The following is a 15,157-nucleotide window of genomic DNA, read 5'->3' on the forward strand; positions in this document are numbered from 1 at the left end:
CGTGGCGGTTTCTGGTGGAAACGAGCGAGGAAGTGAGCTTTGCTACCTCGGTGACACGGAAAGGGAGCAGAGGCCACATATGTGGACTGAGGAGCCTGGCTGGGAGCACATAAGCGCCAGCTATTTACAGAAATCTTGCGGAGGGAGGTTTATGGTTTCTTTTTCTTTCTTTTTTTTTTAAGCTGTCAATTAGTATTTTTTGAAGTTTTTAAAAAAATTCCAGTTAACCTACAGTGTCATATTAGTTTCAGGTGTACAATATCATGAGTCAGCGCTTCCACACATCACCTGGTGCTCGTCACACGTGGCCTCCTTAATCCCCACCCCCCATTTCACCCGGCCCCCGGCCCCCCTTCCCTCTGGTAACCATCAGTTCTCTGTAGTTAAGAGTTTATTTCTTGATTTGTCTCTCTCTCACTTCTTTCCCTTTGCTTTTTTTTTTTCTTAAATTCCACATATGAGTAAAATCATGTTATTTGTCTTTCTCTGACTTTTTCTGCTTAGCGTAATATTCTCTAGGTCCATCCATGTCATTAATGGCAAGATTTCATTCTTTTTTATGGCCAAATAATATCCATTGTATATCTACCCCACATCTTCTTTATCCATTCATCATTCGATGGACACTCGGGCTGCTTCCATTATCTTGGCCATCGCAGATAACGCTGCTATAAACAGGGTGCATGTAGCCTTTGGAGCTGGTATTTTTGTACTCTTTGGGTACATACCCAGTAGTGTGATTGCTGGATTGTAGGGCTGTTCTCTTATTAACTTTCTGAGGAACTCCCATACGTTTTCCACAGTGGCTGCGCCAGTTCGCATTCCCTCCAACAGTGCAAGAGGGTTTCCCTTTCCCCACATCCTTGTCAATACCTGTTGTATCGTGTGTTGTTGATTTTAGCCATTCTGACAGGTGTGAGGTATATCTCATCGTAGGTAGCTTGATTTGCATTTCCTGGATGATGAGTGATGATAAGCACCTTTTCATGTGTCTGTTGGTCATCTGTATGTCTTTGGAGAAATGGCTATTCATGTCTTCTGCCCATTTTTAATTGGATTATTGTCTTTGGGGGGCTGAGTTTGTAAGGTCTTTATATATTTTGGATACTGAACCTTTACTGGATGAGTCATTTGCAGAGATCTTCTCCCATTCCGTCGGCTGCCTTTCAGTTCTGTTGACTGTCTCCTTTGCTGGGCAGAAGCTTTTTATTTTGATATAGTCCCAGTAGTTTCTTTTTGCTTTTGTTTCCCTTGCCTCGGGAGACAGATCTAGAAAGAAGTTGCTACAGCTGATGTCAAAGAGGTTACTGCTTGTGTTCTCCTCCAGGATATTGATGATTTCTTGTCTCACATTTAGGTCTTTAGTCAAACTTGAAGTTAATTTTGTCTGTGGTGTAAGAAAGTGGCCCAGTTTCATTCTTTTGCATGTTGCTGTCCAGTTTTCCCAACACCATTTGTTGAAGAGACTGTCCTTTTCACCACTGGATATTCTTTCCTGCTTTGTTGAAGATTAATTGACCATATAGTTGTGGGCTTATTTCTGGATTTTCTATTCCATTCCATTGATCAATGTGTCTATTTTTGTAGCAGTACCATACTATTTTGATTATTACAGCTTTTAATATAACTTCAAGTCTGGAGTTGTGATGCCTCCAGCTTTGCTTTGCTTTTACAAGATTGCTTTGACTGTTGGGGTGGGGTCTTTTGTGGTTCCATACAAATTTTAGGATTGTCTGTTCTAGGTCTGTGAAAACTGTTGTTGGTATTTTGATAGGGGTTGCGTTAAACGTGTTCGTTGCTTTGGGTACTGTAGACATCTTAACAATATTTGTTCTTCCCACGCATGAGCACAGAATGTCTTTCCATTTCTTTGTGTCATCTTCAGGTTCTTTCATGAGTGTTTTAAGGTTTTCAGACGACATGTCTTTCACCTCTTCGGTTAGGTTCATTCCTAGGTATTTTGTTATTTTGGGTGCAATTGTAAATGGGATTGTTTTCTTAATTTGTCTTTCTGCTGCTTTGTTATTGTATAGAAATGTAACAGATTTCTGTCCATTGATTTTGTATCCTGCAACTTTGATGAATTTATTAGTTCTAGCAGGTTTTTGGTGGAGTCTTTGGGTTTTCTCTATATAGTATCATGTCACCTGCAAATAGTGAGATTTTTACTTCTTCCTTACTGATGTGGATGCCTTTAATTTTTTTGTGTGTGACTGCTGTGGCTAGAACTTCCAGTACTATGCTGGATAAAAGTGGGGAGAGTGGACATTCTTGTCTTGGTCTTGGCCTTAGGGGAAAAGCCCTCAGTTTTTTCCCATTGAGTATGATGTCAGCCGTGGGTTTTTCATATAAGGCCTTTACTACATTGAAGTATATTCCCTTTTAATCTACTTTGCTGAGGGTTATTATCATGAAAAGTACTTTGTCAAATGCTTTTCCTGAGTCTATTGAAATGATCATACGGTTCTCATTCTTTCCCTTATTGATATGCCACATCAATTGATTTGTGAATATGGAACCACCCTTGCAACCCAGGAATAAATCCCACTTGATCATGGTGAATGGTTTTTTTAATGTTTTGTTGGATTCCGTTTGCTAGTATTTTGCTGAGGATTTTTGCCTCTATGTTCATCAGAGATATTGGTCTATAGTTCTTTTTTTGTGGTGTCTCTGTCTAGTTTTGGTATCAGGGCAATGCCGCCTCATAGAATGAATTTGGAAGTTTACCTCCCTCTTCCATATTTTAGTAATAGTGTAAAAAGAACAGGTATTAATTCTTTAAATGTTTGGTAGAATTCTCCTGTGAAGGCATCCGGTCCTGGGCTCTTGTTTGTTAGGAGTGTTTTGATTCTGATTCAATTTCTTTGCTGGTTATTGTCTTATTTAAATTTTTTATTTTTCCTGCTTTAGTTTTGGTAGTTTACATGTTTCTAGGACTTTATCCATTTCTTCTAGGTTGTCCAATTTGTTGGCATACAGATGTTTTTCTTTAAATCATATTCTCTTCTATTTCTGTGGTGTTGGTTATTTCTCCTCTCCTTAGTGATTTCATTTACTTGGGTCCTTTTTTCCTTGATAAGTCTGTCTAGAAGTTTATCAATTTTATTGATTTTTTAAAAAGCATCAGCTCCTGGTTTCATTGATCTGTTCTATTGTTTTTTTAGTTTCTGTAACATTTATTTTTGCTTTAATCTTTATTATTTCCACCCTTCTGCTGGTTTTTAGGTTTTGTTCTTTTCCTAGCTCCTTTAGGGATGAGGCTAGGTTGTTTGAGATTTTCCTTGCTTCTTGAGATAGGCCTTTATTGCTATAAACTTCCCTATTAGAACGGCGTTTGCTGCATCTCAAAAGTTTTGCACCATTATGTTTTCATTTTTGTTTGTTTCCATGTACTTTTTGATTTCGTTTTTGATTTTGTGGTTAAACCATTCATTGTTTAGTAGCATGTTATTTAACCTCCATTTTTTACTTATGGTTGATTTCATAGCACTGTGGTCAGAAAAGATGCTTGATTTGTTGAGATTTGTTTTGTGGGCTAATATGTGATCTATTCTGGAGAATGTTCCATGTGCTCTTGAAAAGAATGTATATTCTGCTGTTTTCGAATGGAACGTCTTGAATATATCTGTTAGATACATCTGGTCTAGTGTGTCATTCAAATCCACTGTTTCCTTGTTCATTTTCTGTTTGGATGATCTGTCCATTGATACAAGCGGGGTGTTAAAGTCCCCTACTATTGTAATGTTATCAATTAGTCACTCTATGTTTGATTGGTTTATGTATTTGTGTGGTCCCATGTTGGGTGCATGTATATTTACAATTGTTATATCTTCTTGTTGGACTGTTCCCTTTATTATTTTATAGTGCTCTGCTTTGTCTCTTTTTACTTTGTTTTAAAGTCTCTTTCGTCTGATAGAAGTATGGCTACCCTGGCTTTCTTCTGACACCCATTTGCATGATAGATGTTTTTCCATCCCCTCACTTTCAGTCTGCAGGTGTCTTTAGGACTAAAATGACTCTCTTGTAGGCAGCACATAGATGGGTTGTCGTCTTTTTTTTTTTTTTACTCCCCTCTGTAACTTTGATCAGGGCACTTAGTACAGTCACATCCAAAGTAATACCGACGTGTATTTACTGTCATTTTATTACTTGTTTTGTGTTTCTTCCTGAAGATTTTCTCTGATCTTTCTTTCATGTGGTGTGATTTTCTTTAGTGATATACCTGGATTCCTTTCTAGTTTTTGCATATTTGTTACTGACTTTTGATTTTTGGTTATTAGGCTTGTACACAACCCCTTCTGCATATAGCAGTCTATACTAAAATGATGGTCGTTTAAGTTTGAACCCGTTCTCTACTCCTCTTCTCCCCACATCTTAGGTTATGGTGTCATATTTTACACATCCTTTCAGTTTGAGTCCCTTGACTGATTTTGGACAGAAATACTCATTTTTTTCACCACGTTTGTGTTTCCTACCTTCCTACTGTCACTTTTGTTCTCTCCTTTCCACTCAGAGAGTCCCCTTAAACGTTTCCTGAAGAGCTTCTTTAGTGGTCACGACCTCTTTGAGTTTTCGTTTGTCTTGGAAACTCTTTATTTCTCCTTCTATTCTGAATGATAGCCTTGCTGGATAGAATATTCTTGGCTGTGGGCTCTTCCCATTCAGCACTTTGAATGTATCATGCCACTGCTTTCTTGCTTGCAAAGTTTCTGCGGAAAAAGCTGCTGATAGCCTTTTGGGATTTCCTTTGTATGTGTCTTCTTTTGTTGTTTTTAATGTTTTTTCTTCATCACCATATTTTGCCATTTTAATTACAATATGTCTTGCCGTGGATCTGCTTTTGTTTTTAGATGGGAGCTCTCTGTGCCTCCAGGATCTGGATATCTGTTTCCTTCCTCAGATTAGGGAAGTTCCCAGCTGTTACTTCTTGAAATAAATTTTCTGCTCCCCCTTCTCTCTTCTTCTGGTACCCCCATAAGTTTTCTCATTTTGCGTAATTCTTTTTTCTCTTTTGTTCAGTTTGATTATTTTCCAATAGACTGTCTTCTATTTATCCCATCAAGCATGTTTCTCATTTCATTTATTTAGCCCTTTATCTCGGCTATGTTATTCCTTACCTCTGTGTTAAGTATTTCATTGATGTCCTCCACTCTTTTCTCAAGTGCAGTGAGTATCCTTATGATCATTGCTTTACATTTTCTATCAGGCATGTTACTTATATCTGTTTTGCATAGATCTCTGTGGCCTTGCCCTGTTCTTTCATTTGGGATAAATTTCTGTGGCTTAAGTTGTCTGCCTCTTTGTGTCTGTTTCTCTGTGTTAAGGAAGACAGCTGTGTCTTCTGCTCTTAATAGTGCTATTATGAAGAAGAGGTCCTGGAGTGCCCTGCAGGGCCATGTCCCCTGTTCTCCAGAACCTGCTGCACACTCCCTGCTGTTGTGTTGAGTCACTTTCCTTTACTGCAGTTGTCTGCACCGACTCTCTGCCTGTTGTGGTCTGTGCTTGCTCTCTGGTGTTAACTCCAAGCGGGTGTGCTGGCGGGGAACTTGGGAGTGGACCAGTGGTGTTAGCAAAATTTTTGCTGGGCCCCCAGTCCTATGTTGGATCCCCTGAAATGCTGTGGCAGCTTGAAGCTGCATGCCAGGCCAGTGGGGACCGTGGGCCAGGGCTCCCAGGGGTGTGAGGCTGGGAGTGGTGCGTGAAGGCGGCTGGCTTCAGCTAGGCCTAGTGCACGGCAGTGGCTGTGGGTGTGCAGCAGGGCATGGCATGGGACGGTGGCTGGTTATGGGACAGAGTGGCAGCTTGGGGGCACGGCGATGTGCATGGCACACTGAGGCTGCTGTGCACCTGGCGGCTGGTCAGGGCACATGTGCAGCTTTAACAGAATTTTCCCTGAGCCGAGGGCAGAGGCCAGCAGGCTTGGAGTGGGTGAGTCCTTGGGAGAACTAATGGGTGTGGTGCACTGCCAGCAGGTCAGGCAGAAGTGTCTGTGCAGCCCTGCCTCTCACAGGTGGCTCTGTGTTCATGCTGGGGGGCAGGGGAGGAACATGGTGCCTGCCAGGTCCCTCACTTTCAGAGAAGTCCCACAATACGCTCCAAAATTATTATGGACGGATCTGTTTCCCATTTGCCCTGGTGTTGTATAATTTGCCTTTCTGGGCAGGCTGCTGTCTCTTTAAGGGTGGTGACCCAGCTATCCCTCGCCCTCCTGGCTCGCCCAGTGCTGAGTCAGCTGACTTTTAAAGCTCACAGAATTCAGCCCCTCTGGTTTTTATTTTATTTTACACACACATATGTATGCATTTTAGAGCGAAACCATGAGCAGGGGTGGGGAGGGGGGAGGGAGAATCTTAAGCAGGATCCACGTGTGGAGCCTGACTTGGGGCTTGATCTCAGGACCATGAGATCATGACCTGGGCTAAAATTAAGAGTCAGATGCTTAACTGATGGAGCCACCCAGGCACCCCAGGCCCTCTGGTTTTTAAAGCCAAATGTTAGAGAGAGATTAGTCTTTCCCGAGTGAGTTCCCTAGTGCAAGGGCTCATTTCTTTGCTCTCTGCACATGCAGCTCCCTCCGTCCTGAGGGCCACCTTCCTTTGCCTTTCTGACCTTCCTAACCAACCTTTTAGATGCAGCTTCTTGTCTGAATTTAGGTGTGAAGTTTGTTCTGTCAGTCTTTGGCTCACTCTCTGATTTGTTGACCTGGGATGTGGAGGTTGAAAATGTGGGACAGGGTGAGCTCAGGGTCCTCCTCCCCTGCCATCTTCCCTAGGAGACTGGTGCTTTCTTAAGGCCCTGGAAAATGTCAGGGGTTCAAGGAGGCCTGCTTGCCTCTAAGACCACGAGAACCCAGCTGACCTGGGGCTGCATGCACACTCAATGCAACTGTGGCATTTCTTTATTTCATTGAAAACATTTTGAAGTGGCTTTCTCCAAGAATAGGTTCCAATCCTCCAGCCTAGAGTCTGGCTCAATGGCCCTTTGCCTCTTCATGTCCTGGAACCCACCCCGCTTTCTTACCCTATAGTCTGGGGAGGGATGGTGTTGCCTTCTCGAAGGGAAGGCTTCACCACGGCAGATATACACAGCCAGTGTTGCTGATCCCACCTGGGAGGGAAGCCAGTCCATTTGCTATATATGATTTAGAAATGCCCATGCTGCTTCCAGAAAAGCAGTGGGGCTTTTGCTATTTATTGTCAGAACAAGTTAAACCAAGCATGTGTGGACATCCCTGGAACAGATACCATACATTACCCCACCTAGTAATCTCCATTGCTGTTTGGGCCATGAAAAGATGTCCTTTGGGAGCACAAAGTCACACGTGAAATATAACAAATGTGGAGGCAGCCTCACTGTTGAACATCATTTTCTTGCTGATGGAATCAGAGAGCTTGTTAGTCACTGGAATAAACATGCTGATGAGTTGAATGAAAACTAGCATATGGGCCTATTTTTGGAATAAACGATTTAAAAGCACATTTCAGCATACCTTAGTGACGCCTTTTGTTAATTAAACAATACTTTTATAAAATGGAAAGGCCAAGTAATATCACAGCTTCAGAAATGAAAGACTCTACTTATCAAGGTTCATAGTAGGGGAAATCAGTCCTGGGCCACTTGAAGTTGAATTAGTATTTCTAAGAGAAAAATATGAAAGTCACCTGAATTGGTTTCGGAATTTAGATCAGTGATTATAAAATTCCCTTTTTTTTTTTTTTAAAGATTTTATTTATTCATTCGACAGAGATAGAGACAGCCAGCGAGAGAGGGAACACAAGCAGGGGGAGTGGGAGAGGAAGAAGCAGGCTCATAGCAGAGGAGCCTGATGTGGGGCTCGATCCCATAACGCTGGGATCATGCCCTGAGCCGAAGGCAGACACTTAACTGCTGTGCCACCCAGGCGCCCCAAAATTCCCTTATTTTTTAAATTAAATTTGACAGAAAGTACGCACAAGCAGGAGGAGCAGCAGGGAGAGGAAGAAGCAGGCTCCTGAATGAGCAGAGAGACCGACGTGGGGCTCAATCCCAGGACCCTGGGATCATGATCTGAGCTGAAGACAGACGCTTAACTGAGCCACCCAGGTACCCTGATACAAAATTCCTTTAAATTCTATAAAGAATTAAAATATATAGTTGGCCAGCTGAGGAAGACAGACTGGGGGCGAAGTGGCAGGTACAAAGCAAGAGGCGGAGAGCAAAAGGCACGTGGCTGGTGAACAAAGCACATCTTTCTCAATTCTGCCTCTCAGCCCCGCCGGGTGAATAATGCAATCTCTACGTAGCAGGGGAACTCACCGATGACAGTTGCATTGGGGTCTGTTTCCAGGGCGGAAGGGCGGGAGTTTAGAAGAATATCTACAAAGGACGGTAGAATGGTTGGATGGCAGAGTCTCAGGGGAGGCTTGAGAAATAGGTATTAAAGAGAGAGCTCAGGAAGGACTTCTGGGGAAAATGGTGTAATAGGAGGACCCGAAGCTCACCTCGTCCCGTGGATACAACTAGGTAACACTCATATCAGTGCAAATGATACAGAAATCGGCCTGAAGACTGGCAGAGCAAGCTCCACAACTAAATGTAGAAGAGGCCACACTGGAGAGGGTAGGAAGGGTGGCGATGTGGTAGGAGCTAAACTGCTTCTCAGGCCCACCTTGGGAGAGAGCCGTGGGTGAGGAGGGAGCGAGAAACAAACTATCCCAACAGGGACCCCCCCATGGGGAAGGTGAATCCTCATAGCATTTGGCCGGGAAACCAAACTGAATTTTTTGAGTTCTTACAACTAGGGGGACTTAAAACCTGGAATTTTAAAAATCAGCAGGCTTGGCTCTGGGAGAGCCCAGAGGGCGATCGGAAGCTGGTCCCCAGGCTTGAAGAGACAGCACGACAAAGAGCCCACAGAGATCCAGCCTAGAAGCCGCAGTTTGAAAATGCCAGGGGCCTATGGGTTGGAGTGTTATTTACTCATCTCAGAGCATGTCCCAGAGGGGTGGGGTTCACAGGGAGACCCCTCTAGGAACAAAGGAGCTGGCAGATGCCATTTCCCTCCTCCACCCCCCTAGCATAAACACACAACCACCTGTGGGAACCAGCACAGCACCCACATTAACTACCTAACTTGCTTACACCAAGCCCTGCTCCTCTGTGCTTTGGCAGATCTGCCCTTTCCAGTCATGTTTACCTGAGCCCCGATGCTATGGGTTCCTCCCCGAGAAGACCCTGCAAATCTTACCAACACCATGTCTTCTGACTGTGTGCTTTGCAGGGCCTCAGTCTTGGAAGCAATGGTGGCAGCTGGTCACCCCCCAGAGAGGACACATGCACCTTGTTAAAACTGTATGCCCCACCCATGCACAGTTAGTGGAACAGCCCCAACGACCCTGGTCTCAGGAGCAGTGGCTCACCCCTTGTGGAAAACCACCAGTGCCCGCAACTCGTGGGTACTATGTGCCCTGCCTATGCGTGCTTTGGCCCCAGTCTCAGCAGTGGAGGCACATTCCCTCTGGCAAAGGACCAGTGCCACCTTGTTAAAAGTGTTTGCCCTGCCCACTACTTTCAAGAACATGAGATGTAGCTGACTTTCCTAACAAAGAGGCAGACAAAATTAGGAAACAGACGAGTACATCCCAAATGAAAAAGCAGGCCAAAACCACAGAAAGAGATCTAAGCAAAGCAGAGATAGGTAGTATGTCTGATAGAGAATTTGAAATAATGGTAATAAAGATACTCACTGGACTTAAGAAAAGAGTGGAGGACATCTGTGAGATCCTTAACCATGAGATAAAAAAAAAACCACTCGGAGGTGAAGAACACAATATATGAATCAAAAAATATACTAGATGGAATAAATACAGGTTAGTGGAACAGAAGAACGAATTAGTGACCTAGAAGACAGAGTCATGGAAAGTAATCAAGATAAGCAGGTGGGAGAAAAAATTATACAAAATAAAAATAGACTTAGGGAACTCAGCAGCTCCATCAAGCTTAATAACAGGGACCACACAAGGAGAAAAGGGTGCAGAAAATTTATTTGAAGAAATAATAGCTAAAAACTTTCCTCACCTGGGGAAGGAAACAGATACCCAGACCCAGGAGGCACAGAGATCCCTCAACAAAATCAACCCAAGGAGGACCACACCAAGACACCTAGTAATTAAAACAACACGTAGTAATGAAGAAAATTTTAAAGCAGCAAGTCAAAGAAGTAACTTACAAAGGAAAACCCATAAGGCCAGCAGATTTTTCAACAGAAACTTGGCATGACAGAGGAGAGTGGCATAATATATTCAAAGTGCTGACTGGGAAAATTCTGCAGCCCAGAATACTCCTCTATCCAGCAAGCCTATCATTCAGAGAGAAAGAGAAATAGTTTCCCAGACAAACCAAAGCTAAAGGAGTTCATGACCACTAAACCAGCCTTAAAAAATTATTAAAGGGAAGTAGAGACCATAAGTAAGAGTAAGAAAAGTAGGAAGCACAGAAGCAGTAAAAATATCTGTAAAAATCCGTCAAAGGACTCACAAAATGATAGGATGTAAAGTAGGACACCATAACCTGCAATGTGCGGAGGAGAGGAGTAAAGAATGTGTTCAAACTTTAACAACCATCACCTTAATATAGACTGCTATATGTAGAAGATGTCATATATAAACCTAATGATGACCACAAAGCAAAAATCAAAAAGCAGTAATAGATATGCAAAAAATAAAGAGAAGGGAATCCAAATATATCACTAAAGAAAGCAATTTATTATGAGAGAAGAGAGCAAGGGAAGAAAGAAACAGAGAAAATCTACAAAAACCAGCCACAAAGCAAATACAAAATGGCAATAAATACATATATATCAATAATTACTTTGAATATCAATGGATTAATGCTCCAATCAAAAGACATAGGGTGGTGGAATGGATAAAGAAAGAAGACCCATCTATGTGCTGCCTACAAGAGACTCATTTTAGTCCTAAAGACACCTGCAGACTGAAAGTGAGGGGATGGAAAAACATCATGCAAAATGAATGTCAAAAGAAAGTCAGAGTAGCCATATTTATATCAGACAAAATAGACTTTAGAACAAAGCAAAAAGAGACAAGATCACTATAAAGAGGATAATCCAACAAGAAGATATAACAATTGTAAATATATATGCACCCAACATGGGACCACGCAAATACATAAAACAATAACAAACATAAAGGAACTAATTGATAATAATACAGTAATAGTAGGGGACTTTAACACCCCCCTTGTATCAATGGACAGATCATCCAAGCAGAAAATGAACAAGGAAACAGTGGGTTTGAATGACACAATAGACCAGATGTATCTAACAGATTTATTCAGAACGTCCCATTCTAAAACAGAATATACATTCTTTTCAAGTACACTTGGAATATTCTCCAGCATAGATCACTTATTAGCTCACAAAACAAGCCTCAACGAATTCAAAAAGATCGTCATACCATGCATCTCTTCTGACCACAATGCTATGAAACTAGAAATCAACCATAGGTAAAAATCTGGAAAGACCACAAATACATGGAGGCTAAATAACATACTACTGAACAATGAATGGTTTAACAAAGAAATCAAAGAAATGAAAAAGTACATGGAAACAAACAAAAGTGAAAACAGCCCCGAACCCTTGGGATGCAGCAAAAGCTATTCTAAGAGGGAAGTTTATGAAAATACAGACCTATCTCAAGAAGTAAGACAAATCTCAAAGAAATAACCCAATCTTAAAACCTAAAGGAGCTAGAAAAAGAAGAAAAAACAAAATCCGAAACTAGCAGAAGGAAGGAAATCATCAGGATTAGAGTGGAAATACATGGTATAGGAAGTAAAAAAATGAAAACAGAAGCTGGTTCTTTGAAAAGATCAACAAAATTGTTAAATATCTAGCCAGACTCATCACAAAAGGAAAAAAAAAAGACTCAAATTTAGAAGCAAAAGAGGAGAAATAACTGACATCACAGAACTACAAAGGACTGTAAGAGAATATTATGAAAAATTATATGCCAACAAATTGAACAATGTAGAAAAAATGGATAAATTCCTAGAGGCTTGTAAACTACCAAAACTGAAGCAGGAACAAACAGAAAATTTGAACAGACCAATTACCAGCCAGAAAATTGAATCGGTAGGCAAAAAACTCCCAACAAACAAAAGCTCAGGACCAGAAGCTTTCACAGTGAATTGTACCAAACATTTCAAGAAGAGTTAATACCTAGTTTCAAATTATTCCAAAAAGTAGAAAAGGAAGGAAAACTTCCAAATTCATTCTGAGGCCAGTGTTACTCTGATACCAAAAGCAATAAAGACACCACAAAAAAGAGAACTACAGGCCAATATCCCTGATTAACATAGATGCAAAAATCCTCAACAAAATCCTAGCAAACGGAATTCAACCATACACTAAAAAAATCATTCACAAAAACCAGTTGAGATTTATTCCCAGGATGCAAGGGTGGTTTAATATTTGCAAATCAATCAATGTGGTGCATCACATTAATAAAAGGATAAGAACCATATTATTTAAATAGATACAGAAAAAATGTTTGATAAGGTACAATATCCATTCATGATAAAAACCCTCAACAAAGTAGATTTAGAGGGAACATACCTCAACCTAATAAAGCCCTTATATGAAAAACCCATAGCTAACATCATCTTAAATGGGGAAAACCTGAGAGCTTTTCCACTAAGTTCAGGAACAAGACAAGGAAGTCCACTCTGACCACTTTCCCCCCCACTCTCACTACTTTTATTCAGCAGAGTACTAGAAGTCCTAGCTACAGCAATCAGACAAGAAAAATGAATAAAAGGCATCCAAATTGGGAAGGAAGAAGTAAAAATCTCACTATTTGCAGGTGCCATGATACTATATATAAGAAAAACCAAAAGACTTCACCATAAAAACGATTAGAACTAATGTACTACTATACATTGTCTAATTGAATTTAAAAAAACCTATTAGAACTGATAAATGAAATGAATTCAGTGAAGTCACAGGATACAAAATCAATGGCAGAAATCCACTGCACTTGTCTACACCAATAACGAAGCAGCAGAAAGGCAAATTAAGAAAACAATCCCATTTACAATTGCACCCAAAATAACAAAATACCTAGGAATGAACCTAACCAAAGAGGTGAAAGACATGTCCTCCGAAAACTATAAAATACTCATGAAAGAACCTGAAGATGACACAAAGAAGTGAAAAGACATTCTGTGCCCATGCACGGGAAGAACAAATATTGTTAAAATGTCTATAGTACCCAAAGCAATGAACACATTTAATGCAATCCCTATCAAAATAACAACAGCAGTTTTCAGAGACCTAGAACACATAATCCTAAAATTTGTATGGAACCACAAAGGACCCTGAAAAGCCAAAGCAATCTCGAAAAAAGCAAAGCAAAGCTGGAGGCATCACAACTCGAGACTTCAGGTTATAATACACAACTGCAGTAATCAAGACAGTACGGTACTGGTACAAAAACAGACACAATTATCATATGGTTTCACTCATTTATGGAACATAAGAAATAGGAAGATCGGTAGGAGAAGGAAGGGAAGAATGAAGGGGGGTAAATAGAAGGGGGAATGAATCATGAGAGACTATGGACTCTGGGAAACAAACTGAGGGCTTCAGAGGGGAGGGGAGTGGGGGAATGGGATAGGCTGGTGATGGGTATTAAGGAGGGCACGTATTGCATGGAGCACTGGGTGTTATACGCAAATAATGAATCATGGAACATTACATCCAAAACTGGGGATGTGCTGTATGGTGACTAACATAATAAAAATTATTTTAGAAAAGACACACAAATCAATGAAACAGAATAGAAAATCCAGAAATAGGCCCACAATTATATGGTCAAATAATCTTAAATAAAGCAGAAAAGAATATCCAGTGGTGAAAAGGACAGTCTCTTCAACAAAGGTCTTGGGAAAACTGGACAGCAACATGCAAAAGAATGAAACAGGAGCACTTTCTTACACCACAGACAAAATTAACTTCAAGTTTGATTAAAGACCTGAATGTAAGACCTGAGACCATAAAAATCCTAGAAGAGAACACGGGAAGTAATTTGTCTGACATCAACCATAACAATATCTTTCTAGATCTGTCTCCCGAGGTAAGGGAAACAGAAGCAAAAATAAACTATGGGGACTACATCAAAATAGCTTCTGTACAGCGAGAGAAACAACCAAAAGTCAATCAGCTGAATGGGAGAAGAGAGTCGCAAATGATACAGCTGATAAATTCCGTATCCAAAATATATAAAGAACTTACACAACTCAACACCAAAAACAATCCAATTAAAAGTGGGCAGAGGACATGAACAGACATTTCTCCAAAGAAGACATTCGGATGGCCAACAGACACATAAAAAGATGTTCAACATCACCCATCATCAGGGAAATGAAATAAAAAGCACAATGAGATATATCACCTCACACCTGTCAAAATGGCTAAAACCAAAAACAAGAAATAAGAGGTGTTGACAAGAATATGGAGCAAAAGAAACCCTCATGCGCTACTGGTGGGAATGCCAACTGGTGCAGCCACTGTGGAAAACTGTATGGAGGTTCCTTAAAATGTTAAAAACAGAACTACCCTGTGATTCAGTAATTGCACTATTAGGTATTTACCCAAAGAATACCAAAGAAAAAAATTAAAAGGGCTACATGCACCTGATGTTTATCCTAGCATTAATTATAATAGCCAAATTACGGAAGCTGTCTACATGTCCATCAGTAGATCATGGATAAAGAAGCAGTATATATTCGGAATATTATTCAGCCATAAGAAAGAATGAAATCTTTCCCTTTGCAACAACATGGATGGATCTAGAGAGTATAATGCTAAGTGAAATAAGGCAGAGAGAGACAAATACCATATGACTTCATTCATATGTGGAATTTAAGGTACAAAACAAAGGAGCGATGGAGTAAAAAGGAGACAAACCAAAGAACAGACCCTTAACTCTACAGAACAAAGTGATGGTTACCAGACAGGAGGTGGGGGGGGTTGGGTGAAAAGGTGAGGGGACAGGGAGTGCCCGTGCTTGATAAGCGCTGGGTAACCTGTGGGATTGCTGAACTATATTATAAATACACATGAAACTAATCGTGTATGTTCACTACATGTAACACTACA

The 15,157-nt window shown here is 40.9% G+C and overlaps 1 protein-coding gene across 2 annotated transcripts in view; it reads right to left on the reverse strand.

Moving 5' to 3' along the window:
* The window catches only part of PTPRT (protein tyrosine phosphatase receptor type T), a 1,014,747-nt gene that overhangs the window by 8,409 nt on the left and 991,181 nt on the right, over positions 1 to 15,157 (reverse strand). The window lies entirely within an intron of this gene.

Source organism: Ursus maritimus, unplaced genomic scaffold (assembly GCF_017311325.1).
Source record: "Ursus maritimus isolate PB19 unplaced genomic scaffold, ASM1731132v1 scaffold_22, whole genome shotgun sequence".
NCBI classification, from domain to species: Eukaryota; Metazoa; Chordata; class Mammalia; order Carnivora; family Ursidae; genus Ursus; species Ursus maritimus.